This window comes from Leucopleurus acutus (genome assembly GCF_964270905.1).
Source record: "Leucopleurus acutus genome assembly, chromosome: 2".
Lineage (NCBI taxonomy): Eukaryota > Metazoa > Chordata > Mammalia > Artiodactyla > Delphinidae > Leucopleurus > Leucopleurus acutus.
Genome location: NC_139143.1, coordinates 122,703,558 through 122,715,244, shown reverse-complemented (window position 1 = coordinate 122,715,244; position 11,687 = coordinate 122,703,558). Strand labels below are relative to the sequence as shown.

Here is an 11,687-nt window from a genome sequence, read left to right as displayed (position 1 = left end):
TGCTCTTTAGTTCTTCTAGGTCATTGTTAAATGTTTCTTGTATTTTCTCCATTCTATTTCCAAGATTTTGGATCACCTTTACTATCATTACTCTGAATTCTTTTTCATGTAGCCTGCCTATGTCTTCTTCATTTGTTTGGTCTGGTGGGTTTTAACTTGCTATTTCATCTGCTGTATGTTTCTCTGTCTTCTAATTTTGCTTAACTTACTGTGTTTGGAGTCTCCATTTTGTAGGCTGCATGTTCGTAGTTCCCATTGTTTTTGGTGTCTGCACTGATCCTCTGTGCAGGAATCTCTCTGCTTTGCCCTCTGCACCCCTGTTGCTGCACTCTCCTCCTTGGCTTCAAAGCTTCCCCCCTGTCAACCCCGTCTCCACCCGCGAAGTGGTTTCCTAGTGTATGGAAACGTTTTCTCCTTCACAGCTCCCTCTCAGAGGTCCCATCCCTATTTTTTGTCTCTGTTTTTTTCTTTTTTCTTTTGCCTTACCCAGGTACGTGGGGAGTTTCTTGCCTTTTGGGAAGTCTGATGTCTCTGCCAGCATTCAGTAGGTGTCCTTTAGGAGTTGTGTCACATGTAGATGTATTTCTGATATATTTTGTGGGAGGGAAGGTGATCTCCACATCTCACTCCTCCGCCATCTTGAAGGTATCCTCCAAACATAATTTTTTATCCTTGAAAGTTACTTGAAAAGTCTTTGAAGCTAATATATCTGAAAAGGGGTTAATATCTCTAATACATAAAAAATTACTACAACTCAGTAACAAAGAAAACCAAACAACCTGATTAAGAATGGGCAAAGAACTTAAAATAGCTATTTCTCCAAGAAGATATACTAATGGCCAGTAAACATATGAAAAGATGTTCAACATCACTAATCCTCAGGAAAATGCAAATGAAAACTGCAGTGAGATGCCACTTTACAAAACTAGCATGACTGTTCTATAAAAACCAAAATGAAACAAAAACAGAAAATAACAATGGCGGCAAGGATGCAGAAAAATTGGGACTTTTTGCATTGCTGGTGAGAATGTAAAATGGTGCAACTTCCATGGTAAACAATATGGTGATTCTTCAACAAATTAAAAATAAAATCACCACATGATCCAGCAATTTTACTTCTGGGTTTATACCCTGAAGAACTGAAAGCCGAGACCATAACAGATATTTATACACCCATGTTCATAGCAGCATTATTCACAATAGTCAAAAAGTGGAATCAACCCAAGTGTTCATCAACAGATGAATGAATACATAAAATATAGCTATAACGGAATATTATTTATTCTTAAAAAGGAAGAAAATGCTGAAACATGCAACAACATGGATGAATCTTGAAGACATTTAGCTAAGTGAAATAAGCCAGTCACAAAAGGACAAATATGGTATGATTCCACTTTTATGAGATACCTAGAGTAGTTAACTTCATTGAGACAGAAAGTAGAATGATAGTTGTCAGGGGACGAGGAAGAGGTAAGTGGAGAGTTATTCTTTAATGAGTAAAGTTTCAATTTGTAAGATAATAATAATTAAATATTATTTCATTGCACCATGAAACTCTGCTGTTAAAATTACAGTTGTAATTTTATAATTTTTTTGTGATCATTATATTAATATATGGTTCAACCACCAGAATTTATGCCATTTTTGAGAAGAAACTATATTTGATCTTATGTGTCATTTCCTCCTCAGTACCTAGCATAATGCTTGACATTTTGTAAGTGCTCAAAGAACATATGATGAATATATATAATAGGAGATAATCCAGAATACTATAAATTGAGACCAGACTGTGCAGGACATTTAACACAAGGCTAAAGAGTTGATAAATAATTTGCTGGATAATAGAAAATCACTGGAGGGTTTTGGACAAGGAAGTGGCATGAAATAAACTATTTATCAGAAAGATTGATGTCTTAATGTTTTCATATTTGGTCATTTAGAGGTCATTTAGAATATTTATAGTTGAGATAAAAAATAACAGAGGTAAACAGAAAATAGAAGTGCAGTGAGACTACATAGAAATTTCCTTCCGATGTGGCATCATGTGTGTTGTAAAACATTGTAGAAGGAAGAATCGGTGTATTTTAAAATAGATCAAGATTATCTGTACTGTATCTAGAGAGAAAAAGAATTAAAAAACCATTTAAAAGAAAATTCAATAAAGTCTATATATATACAGCTAAGGAGAAAGTTAATGGAAGGTAATATGAAGGAATAAACACAGAATGTAGCAGAGTTAAAAAATATGAAAAGTAAGTAGAAATCAACAGAAAGTAATGTGACACACTCTACAATGAGTCTAATAGACTCACAGTTAAGATGAGAGATCAGGAGCTAAGTTCTGCTTCCTGTTGTCTCAGCTGTTTTAGGCATCTCTATCTCAGGTTCTTTGTGTGTAAAATAATGAAAATAATAGTTCCACTTTTAAAGGGTTATTATCATGAGATTAAATGAGCTGAAATATTTAAAATGCTTAGAAAAAATTTGGCAAATATTAAACATGTAATAACAGTAGATATTATTTTATGGCAAGTTTAGAAGTAGAAAATAAATAGAATAACAGACCAGTCATATTTGAAATATGAAGGTTGAAATGTTTTTAGACCTATGGAAAAACAGATTCAAATTAAAGGGCATGACAAATTTTGACTAGTAAATAAAAATAAATTCAAAGCTATCAAAAATAATACATATTTTCTCCAAATAAATAACAGTAGTACTAATGGAAGAATTCTAATAGCTGACAAAATATAGTACTCCACTGTATATAAGCAGTAAGGAAAAAAAGAGTAAATCTAGATTTTAAAAATTAGGATGTATGAAACAGTAGTGAGCTCAGTTATCAGTAAAATATTTTGTTAAATATATCATTGACTGATAGGAATAAATGAATTTAGTTTATTCAAAAATTATTTGAATATTCTTCTAGATTATAATAACAAGGAAGTTAAGAGAAGAATCATTTCTGTTTTCAATTTTATGAAAATTGTATATAGATAAATATGTATGTTAAAAATAAGTCATTATTTTTCTAAAAAAGTAGAAGGAAATGAGAATAAAATAAGTATTAGCAATAGAATCAAAGGAAAGAAAGGAGAAAACAAAGCCCACTGAAGCAAATTAAAAAGCACTAAGTAAGATGATAGAACTAAGTAACCACAGTAAATGTATATAGAGTAAATTTATACACAAAAATGCAGAGATTAGTTTGTGTGCATGTGTGTTTAATCAAGTTATATCCTGCATTAGAGCAGCACAGAAAATAAAGGGATGGAAAATTTCCTGGTGGAAATATTAATCAAAGAAAAGCTAGTCTACACTGCAGTGTTCATATCAGACAAAACATAATTTTAGGGTAAAAACACTATCAGAAACAAAGTGAGATGTTAAATATTAAAAACCACAGCAATCCATCAGCAACAAATAACAAGCATGAATGTGACTATTCATTAAAAGATATTCTTTAAAAACACAATATAACAACTTAGTGATTTTAAAGTATGTTGACAAATCCATCACTACACTTGGAGATTTTAACAAACCTATATCAGAAACTGATGCATCAAGCAGATATTTTAAGCATTAATAAAATATTTACAGGGCTTCCCTGGTGGCGCAGTGGTTGAGAGTCCACCTGCCGATGCAGGGGACGTGGGTTCGTGCCCCAGTCCGGGAAGATCCCACATGCCGCAAGCGGCTGGGCCCGTGAGCCATGGCCGCTGAGCCTGTGCGTCTGGAGCCTGTGCTCTGCAGCAGAAGCCACAACAGTGAGAGGCCCGCATACCGCAAAAAAAAAAAAAAAAAAAAAAAAAAATTTACAAAGTTTGACCACTTAGTAGGTCACAAAACAAGTCTCAAAAAGTTCCAAGATCAATATTATAAACACATCTTCTAACCACAATAAAATTACATTTGAATCTTCTGACCACAGTAAAATTACATTTGAAATCAATGATCAAAAGATAATACAAGGAAGCCATATGTCTGGAAATTGTAAAATATTCAGACCTGGGCAACACAGAATGTATTATATTCTAAAACTCATAAGGTGAAGCTAAGATGATATAAGAAAATTGGAAATTTAGTTTGCTATCCCCCCCCAAAATAAAGCCTAAAAATAAATATGGTCAACTCCAAAGTCTAGGAAAAATACAATATATTTGACCCATGGAAAGGTTAAAGAATAAGTAATAAAGCTAACATCAGAAATTAAATAAAATAGAAAATAGAGATAAATAGAGATTATGAATAAAACTAAATTTGCTTCTTGGAAGAACCATAAAATAGATAACTGCTAGCAAAATTGATTTTATGAAATAGAAGGCACAAATAATGCTATTGGGAATACAGGAAGAAACAAACACAAACATACAGTATCATAGAAAAATTGCATTTAAATTATGCTAAAAATGAAAACAGGGATGAACTAGAAATTTTGTATGAGACATGAATTTGAGAATTGACAGAGAATAATTAGAAAACCAGTATAAATCATTAATCATTAAAGATAGTATATTAGTAATCAAACATCAATAGTTAACTTTCAACAACAGTAAAGTTTAAATTGCCCTGAAAAAAAGTTTTGTCAAATTCCAAGGAATAAGAAGTGTTTCAAAAGAAAGAGAAAATAGGAAAATCAATCCATTTAAGGAAGTGATGATAAACTTGAAACTCAACTGGACAAAAATATTAAAATTATAAACCAATCACTCATATGTATATAGGCCTAAAATCCTAGATTAGATTTATAGGAAATAAAGTCATAAATTAAAAAAGAATAGTAGTGTTAATACTGAATCTTGACCAACGGGGTTTATCCCAGAAATGAAAGAATATTTAAACTTCATAAATGTATTCATACAATTTACCTTAAAGAAACAGAACATAGAATTTATCTACATAAAAATTTTAAATATTAACTAATTAATGAGGGAAAAATAACTGTTAAAAAAACAGGAATAAAAAGAGTTTATTCTAACCACAAAACCAGACTATATCATATTTAATAGAAAACTCTAGTAGAATTTCTATTAAGATCTGGAACAGAGAAAGATGCCAGATATTAATTTATGAAAGGGAAGACATAATATTGAAGATATGTTAAATTTTACAAAACTAATCTATAAATTCCCTGTAGTTCTAATAGAAATTCACTAAAAGTTTTTTTGTGGAACTTAAAAAATGGATCCTAAAAATCATATACAATATAAAGTGTGAAGAATAGCCATGAAGAATATGTAAAACATGCAAAAGGGAGGATTGTCATTACTTGATATAAATATTTTTATAAAGCTATAATAATTCAGACAATGTCACATATATACAGAGTTAGAGAAACAGTAAATGAGGCAAAATCGAGTCAAGAAACAGAGCCAAATATATATGGAACCTTATATGGGCAATCAAAAATCTTTGAGGGAAAGATGGTTGGGCAATTTTTTTCATATTTAAAAATAATGAAATTATTCCCCTCAAAACAGAAACAAAAATAACTTCAAATACATTAAAGTATTAAATGTGGGAAAGAAATATTAAACACATGAGAAGAAATCTAGAATATCTCTGTGCCATGAATGTATGGAAGAATTTCTTCTTCAATACAAAAATATAAAGACTAATAAAATGAGTAAAATGAGGTAAAAAAGTAAATAAACGGGAAGAATAGTAAACTTGACTACATTTCAAAAGAACAAAATTTCACAAAAATAAGAGGTGAGCAATGGAATGGGAGAAATATTTGGATCCCGTCAAATAAATAGAATATCATTGCTCAAAATAAATTTTTAAACTTCTGTATATTGGTAAGAAAAAGGTTCATTTAAAAAATAGCTTCAGATTATGAACAGGCAATTCACAGAAACAGAAAATTTAATGGTCAATAAAGAGAAAACAATCACACTGCTAATTAGGAATAGGCAAAGTAAAATAATAATGAAGAACCATTTCATATCTATCAAATTGACAAATATTTTATAATATGATGACAGTGTTTGTGAAGGTTCAGAATAATTGGAAACATTTTCAAAGCAACAAAACAAAAGATATTTCAGCCTACCAAAAATAGACAGTATGTGGCACACATTTAACTCCTATAAACTCTGTGATCAATTAGATACCACCACAGATCCTGGGGGTCAGAAACCCAGGTTCTTATTGTATCCCTCTGTCTTCTTGTCTCTGCCAAATAAGGGACACCATATGGTCCCTCCTCTTTAGGATGCATCTCCCACCATTATAGCTGGCCTCTAGGAGACAGCCCCCAAAGGTTATTAAAGGATGCTGGTGCTTCCTTCTCCAGTTCCTTTTTTTTTTTTTTAAACTCTGGTAAGGGAGTGTTCTCTGGTTCCTCCTGGCAAAACATGGTTTGGGGTAGATGAAAATATTCACATAATAAATCCACTCTAAAGTTCATATATCCCAAAGCCTTCGGACCGTTTCCTCTATAGCTGGATACAAAATCTTCTGTAAGGAGCCAGAGAGCAAATATGTTGGGCTTTGCAGGCCAGTACAGTGCCTGTCTTGCATTCTTATTTATTTATTTTAAAACTCTCTAAACGTTTAAAAACTATTCTTATCTTGATGGCTGAAAAAAAATAATAAAAGAAAAAGAAAAGAAAAAACTGGAAATTGGCTGAGGGCTGAATTTGGCACATGAGCCATAGTTTACTGACCCTGCTCTGCAGTAGACCAAGAGAATTCTAGTATTTCAGCCTCAATTTGCATAATCTAGGAATTTGTCCATTTCACCTCATTTAAGTAATTTGTTTGTGTACAATTGTTCATTGTATTATCTCATAATCTTTTTATTTCTGTAAGGTCAGTACTAATGTCCCTGCATTCATTTCTTATTTAAGTTAGTTTACATTGTTTCTATTTTTCATTGTCAGCCTAGCTAAAATTTTGTCAATTTTATTGCTTGAAGAACCAAACTTTACTTTGGTGATTTTTCTCTATTGCTTTTCTATTCTCTACTTTATTTTTCTCCATTCTAATCTTTTTTCTTCTTCTTCTTAACCAAAGGAAAAGACAAGCCAAAGACTAGAAAATGTTTGCAAAACACATATCCAACGTAAGATTTCCAACTAGAATATATAAAGAATGCTACTCTTCAATAAAAGTATCACAATAAGCAAAATTGTTAGCAGAAACTTCACAAAAATATGTACAATTGGTAAATAACACATGAAAAGATGATCAGTCTCATTGTCATTAGGGAAATGCAAATGCAAACCGTTTAGATGTCACTGTACATCCACTAGCATGGCTAACATTAAAAAGTCTGATCATAAAAGTGATGCAACTGGAAATTTCATGAACTGATAGTTGGAATATGAAATGGCACAAACACTTGGGGAAACAATTTAGCAGTTTCTTAAAACTTGAAACCTACCCAATGGTCTGACCCAGGCTCTGTATTCACTGGAAAAGTGAAAACATATGTCTACACAAAGACTTATACATAAATGTTCACTGCAGCTTCATTTATAATAGCCAAAAACTGAAACCAACTAAATGTCCATCAACAGATGAATGGAAAACAAATTGTCATGTATCTGTACACTGAAATAACACTCAGCAATAAAATGGAATTAACTATTGATATGTGAGACAGCCCAGATGAATCTCACAGTAATTATGCTGAGATAAAGAACGAGGCCAAAATAAAAAAGAGAATAAGTACTGCCTAATTCAATTTATATAAAGTTCTAGAAAATGCAAATTACTCTACAGTCACAGATCAATGGTTGTCTTAGGTAGGGGGACAGGGAAGGGGACGCACAAAGGAAACAGAGGGCACAAAGAAATTTTTGAGGTTGATGAATATGTTATTATGGTGATTGTGGTGGTCGTTTTACATGTATATACATATGTCAAAATTTATCAGCTAATGCTTTATATATGTGCATTTTAAAGCATATCAATTATACTTCAGTAAAACTATAATTTAAAAAGAAACTCTATATTCACAGTGTCAGTTAATTATTAGCTTTAAATGCTATATTTGTAGAGAGCATGATAAGGTTTGGACCAAAGAAGACAAATACGTTTTTTGAAGTCCTGTGAAGACAGAAGTCATCAGGTGAAGTGGAATTACAGCTGAAAAATCAGAAAATATGGAAAATGGAAATAAATGATCTTGTAAGAGGAAGGTATGGATAATAGAAGATAGTTGTTGAAAAATATTGGTGAAAGAATAAAGAGGGAACAAAGGGCATGCAGATTTCACCTGTTCGTTCATTAGGGAATTGACTGAAATCCTTAATTTCCTCACCTGAAAATGGAATAATACCTACACTATACTTTTTGTTAAAGTTAGTTAACATGACTATTTAACATCTCTGTTACATTATAATCAGGAAAAACACATGTTATCACCATCTAACATGAATGTGCCCTTTATATAAAAACATACATTTATTATTTTATGTACTTGTCTAGTTGTTTATACAGGTCAACCATTATGAATATTTACCTTGTTTAGGGTTATATTTATAAATTAAATTAACTTTAATAATAAAACAGTTTATTTTTGTGAGAGACTATGTGTTTCAAGCCTGCAAAAAATTAATTTTAAATAGTTTCACTAATTCTTGTCCTATTTGTTAACCTTAAAAGTAGTTTCCTTCAATGAAGTGTTAAGAACCTAGAATCACATTTTATCAGTTAGACAGTCACTAGATTATTAAACACATTGCTATCAGAACTATTTTATAATATATTCAACTACTGCTTCCACTATCTGAGCTTTGCCTCAACATTCATATCCTTCTGATTCTCCTAACCAGTGTATTCCTTATTATGAAGCAAAGGATACAGTCAGTGTGGTTGCATAAATATTCAATAAACAAATAATGTCAATGACATCTTGCACTAAAATAAAATACTGGTATATATGAAATAAGGTGGCAATTACACCTTAATAACAGTAACAAACACTTTACACTTTTATACGAGACAATACAATTCATTCATTCATTCATCAAATATATTTCAGTCACTGTACTAGACACTTGAGATAAATCAGAGGGGTGGGGGGAAGAACAACCTGATTTGAAGTTTATTTTTTATTTTATTTTATTTTTTTTTGTGGTATGTGGGCCTCTCACTGCCATGGCCTCTCCCGCTTGCGGAGCACAGGCTCCGGACGCGCAGGCCCAGTGGCCATGGTTCACAGGCCCAGCCGCTCCACAGCATGTGGGATCCTCCCAGACCGGGGCATGAACCCATGTCCCCTGCATCGGCAGGTGGATTCTCAACCACTGCGCCACCAGGGAAGCCCCGAAGTTTATATTTTAATAGACTGAGGCTAACTAAACGAGATAGATAGGTAGATGAGAGATAGGTAGATATAGAGATACAGTATTCTAGAAGGTCATAAATTCTGTAGGGAAAAAAAATTGAACAAGAAAAAGGGAACCAAGTGGGCAAGCAAGGAGTTGGAGGTTGAAATTTTGAATAGGATGGTAAGGTAAGCCCCAATGAGAAAATGACAGGTGAGTAAAATCTTGAGATGAGTGATTCAGTCTTATGGATATTAGATAGAGTGCAAAGTTTCTAAGCCTCCTGCAGCCTTCACTGAGAGCAAAGAGACCAGATGGCTGGAGAGGAGGGAGTTGGGGAGAATAGTACTTGGAAAAGTCAGAGAGGTTCAGGGCAAGATTGGGTAGAACTTTGTGTGCCATTGGATTTTTACTCAGTGAAATAGGAGCTGTTAATTATTTTGAAAAAGGAGGATGTGGACTTATTTCCATTTTAAGAAAATGATTTTGGCTGCACTAGAGTAAATAGAATTCAAGCGTAGAGGAATGGAAGCAGGAAGTCATGAGGCTATTTTAATAATCCAAATGAGTGGAGAAGTCTGAGACCATAGTGAATGCAATGAGAAGTTGGATTCTGAATACACTTTGGATACAGAGATGGATAGGATATGGGGAAATTAAGGAATAAGGATAAATTAAGGGGAATTAAGGATAAATCCACAGGTTATAACCCAAGAGAGTACAGCAGGATAGAGATGTTATTAATTGAGATGTGGATGACTTTGGACGGATCAGGTTTTGGTGGGCAAACATCAAGAAAGCCAACACAAACAACTTCCATTCTATCAAGTCAGTGCTAAATGCCTTGCACAGGACCAACTGACAGGTATATAAGAGTGAACAAAACATAATTCCAGCCCCCCTGAGAATTAACAGCCAAGTGGGCCAATTAATAAACAGATTGGGCACTCTCCATCTAAAAGGAAATTGTCTATGAGGGGCTAAGACCTATCTTCTCTAACATCACCAAATCTTGGAATATGAAAACATAAAGGGTAAAAATGTGAGTTAAGTTTCAAGCAAACTAGATCTCTTGACCCGATCGGCAGCATACTTATGAAACTAATGGAATTCATTACTAATATTAAACAATAAAAAGTATAACATGAAATTAACATACTAAATTTCCCCAAGGGCTTTATAGCCTTTATTTTATATATTCAAGTATTACTGCAAGCTAACAATATCATTTCTCAAGGTAGGCTGCACACTGAGCTGACACTGACCTCATCTTTGCGATTCGGTGGGAGGGACTCCACTCACAACATCATGGTGGCATATTGGCGACAGGTTGGACTCAGCTACCTCGGGTGCTCCCAGATCTGTGCAAAAGCAGTGAGAGATGCACTGAAGACAGAATTCAAAGCAAATGCCAAGAAGACTTCTGGCAGCAGCATTAACAGTTGTAAAAGTCAAAAAGGAATAATCTGCCCTGATTTAACTTGAATACTACATTTTCAGAGTGAAGATGTGTGGGCACATGTTATGGCAGATTGAAAACGATCTCACTTCATGGGGGAAAAAGAAATACCTGTCTTTTTCATAGATTGACATTGCCAATAATTTGAAGTAAGGCTCAAAAAATATATCATTTCCCATATGTTTAAATAAATGTATGATAAAAGAAAACATAATAAATGAAATTAAGACTTTGAGAAAATATTCCTCTTTGATGTTGATCAAGCTTTGCAGCCATATCTGTTTTCTGAAAACCTTAGACTGAATGAACTATGGGTTTGACAACTACTATTTTCTAAAACATAACATTTTTTTATATTATAGAAGAAATCCAAGATTATAATACGTATTTTGGAATGTAAGAAAAACACAAAAGAACTCCAAAACAGGAAAAATCATGTTTAATCTCTTCTTTCAGAGTTAACCTCTGCTAATATTTTGGTGTTTGTCCTAAGGTAACATGTGTAAAAATGCATATTTCCAAGTAAATATAAACACACATACACACATGTTAACAATTATCAATTTCCCTCAGAGATGATTTGGAATAAAAGAAAGATGTATGTTATATACACTACTATGTATAAAATAGGTAACTAATGAGAACCTACTGTATAGCACAGGGAACTCTACTCAATGCTCTGTGGTGACCTAAATGGAAAGGAAATCTAAGAAAGAGTGTATATATGTATACGTATAATTGATTCACTTTGCTGCATAGCAGAAACTAACACAACCATACTCCAATAAAAATCAATTAAAAAAAGAAAGATATATGTGTTAGACCACATACTGATTAAAAAAGGTGATTGTTAAGGTAAAAAGAAAATAGACCTATGTTATTTTCAAAAACACATTTTAAAGAAGAGTATATTTCCAAAATTTTAAAAAATGTATAGTCAAAATAAT

General features: G+C 32.7%; 1 pseudogene across 1 annotated transcript; it reads left to right on the top strand.

Annotated features, from left to right (window-relative positions):
• The first annotated feature begins 10,589 nt into the window (after positions 1 to 10,589).
• On the top strand, positions 10,590 to 10,746 carry LOC309957316 (ATP synthase subunit epsilon, mitochondrial-like; annotated as a pseudogene). The gene has a single exon. The product of its transcript is annotated as an ATP synthase subunit epsilon, mitochondrial-like (transcript).
• The last annotated feature ends 941 nt before the right edge of the window (positions 10,747 to 11,687 follow it).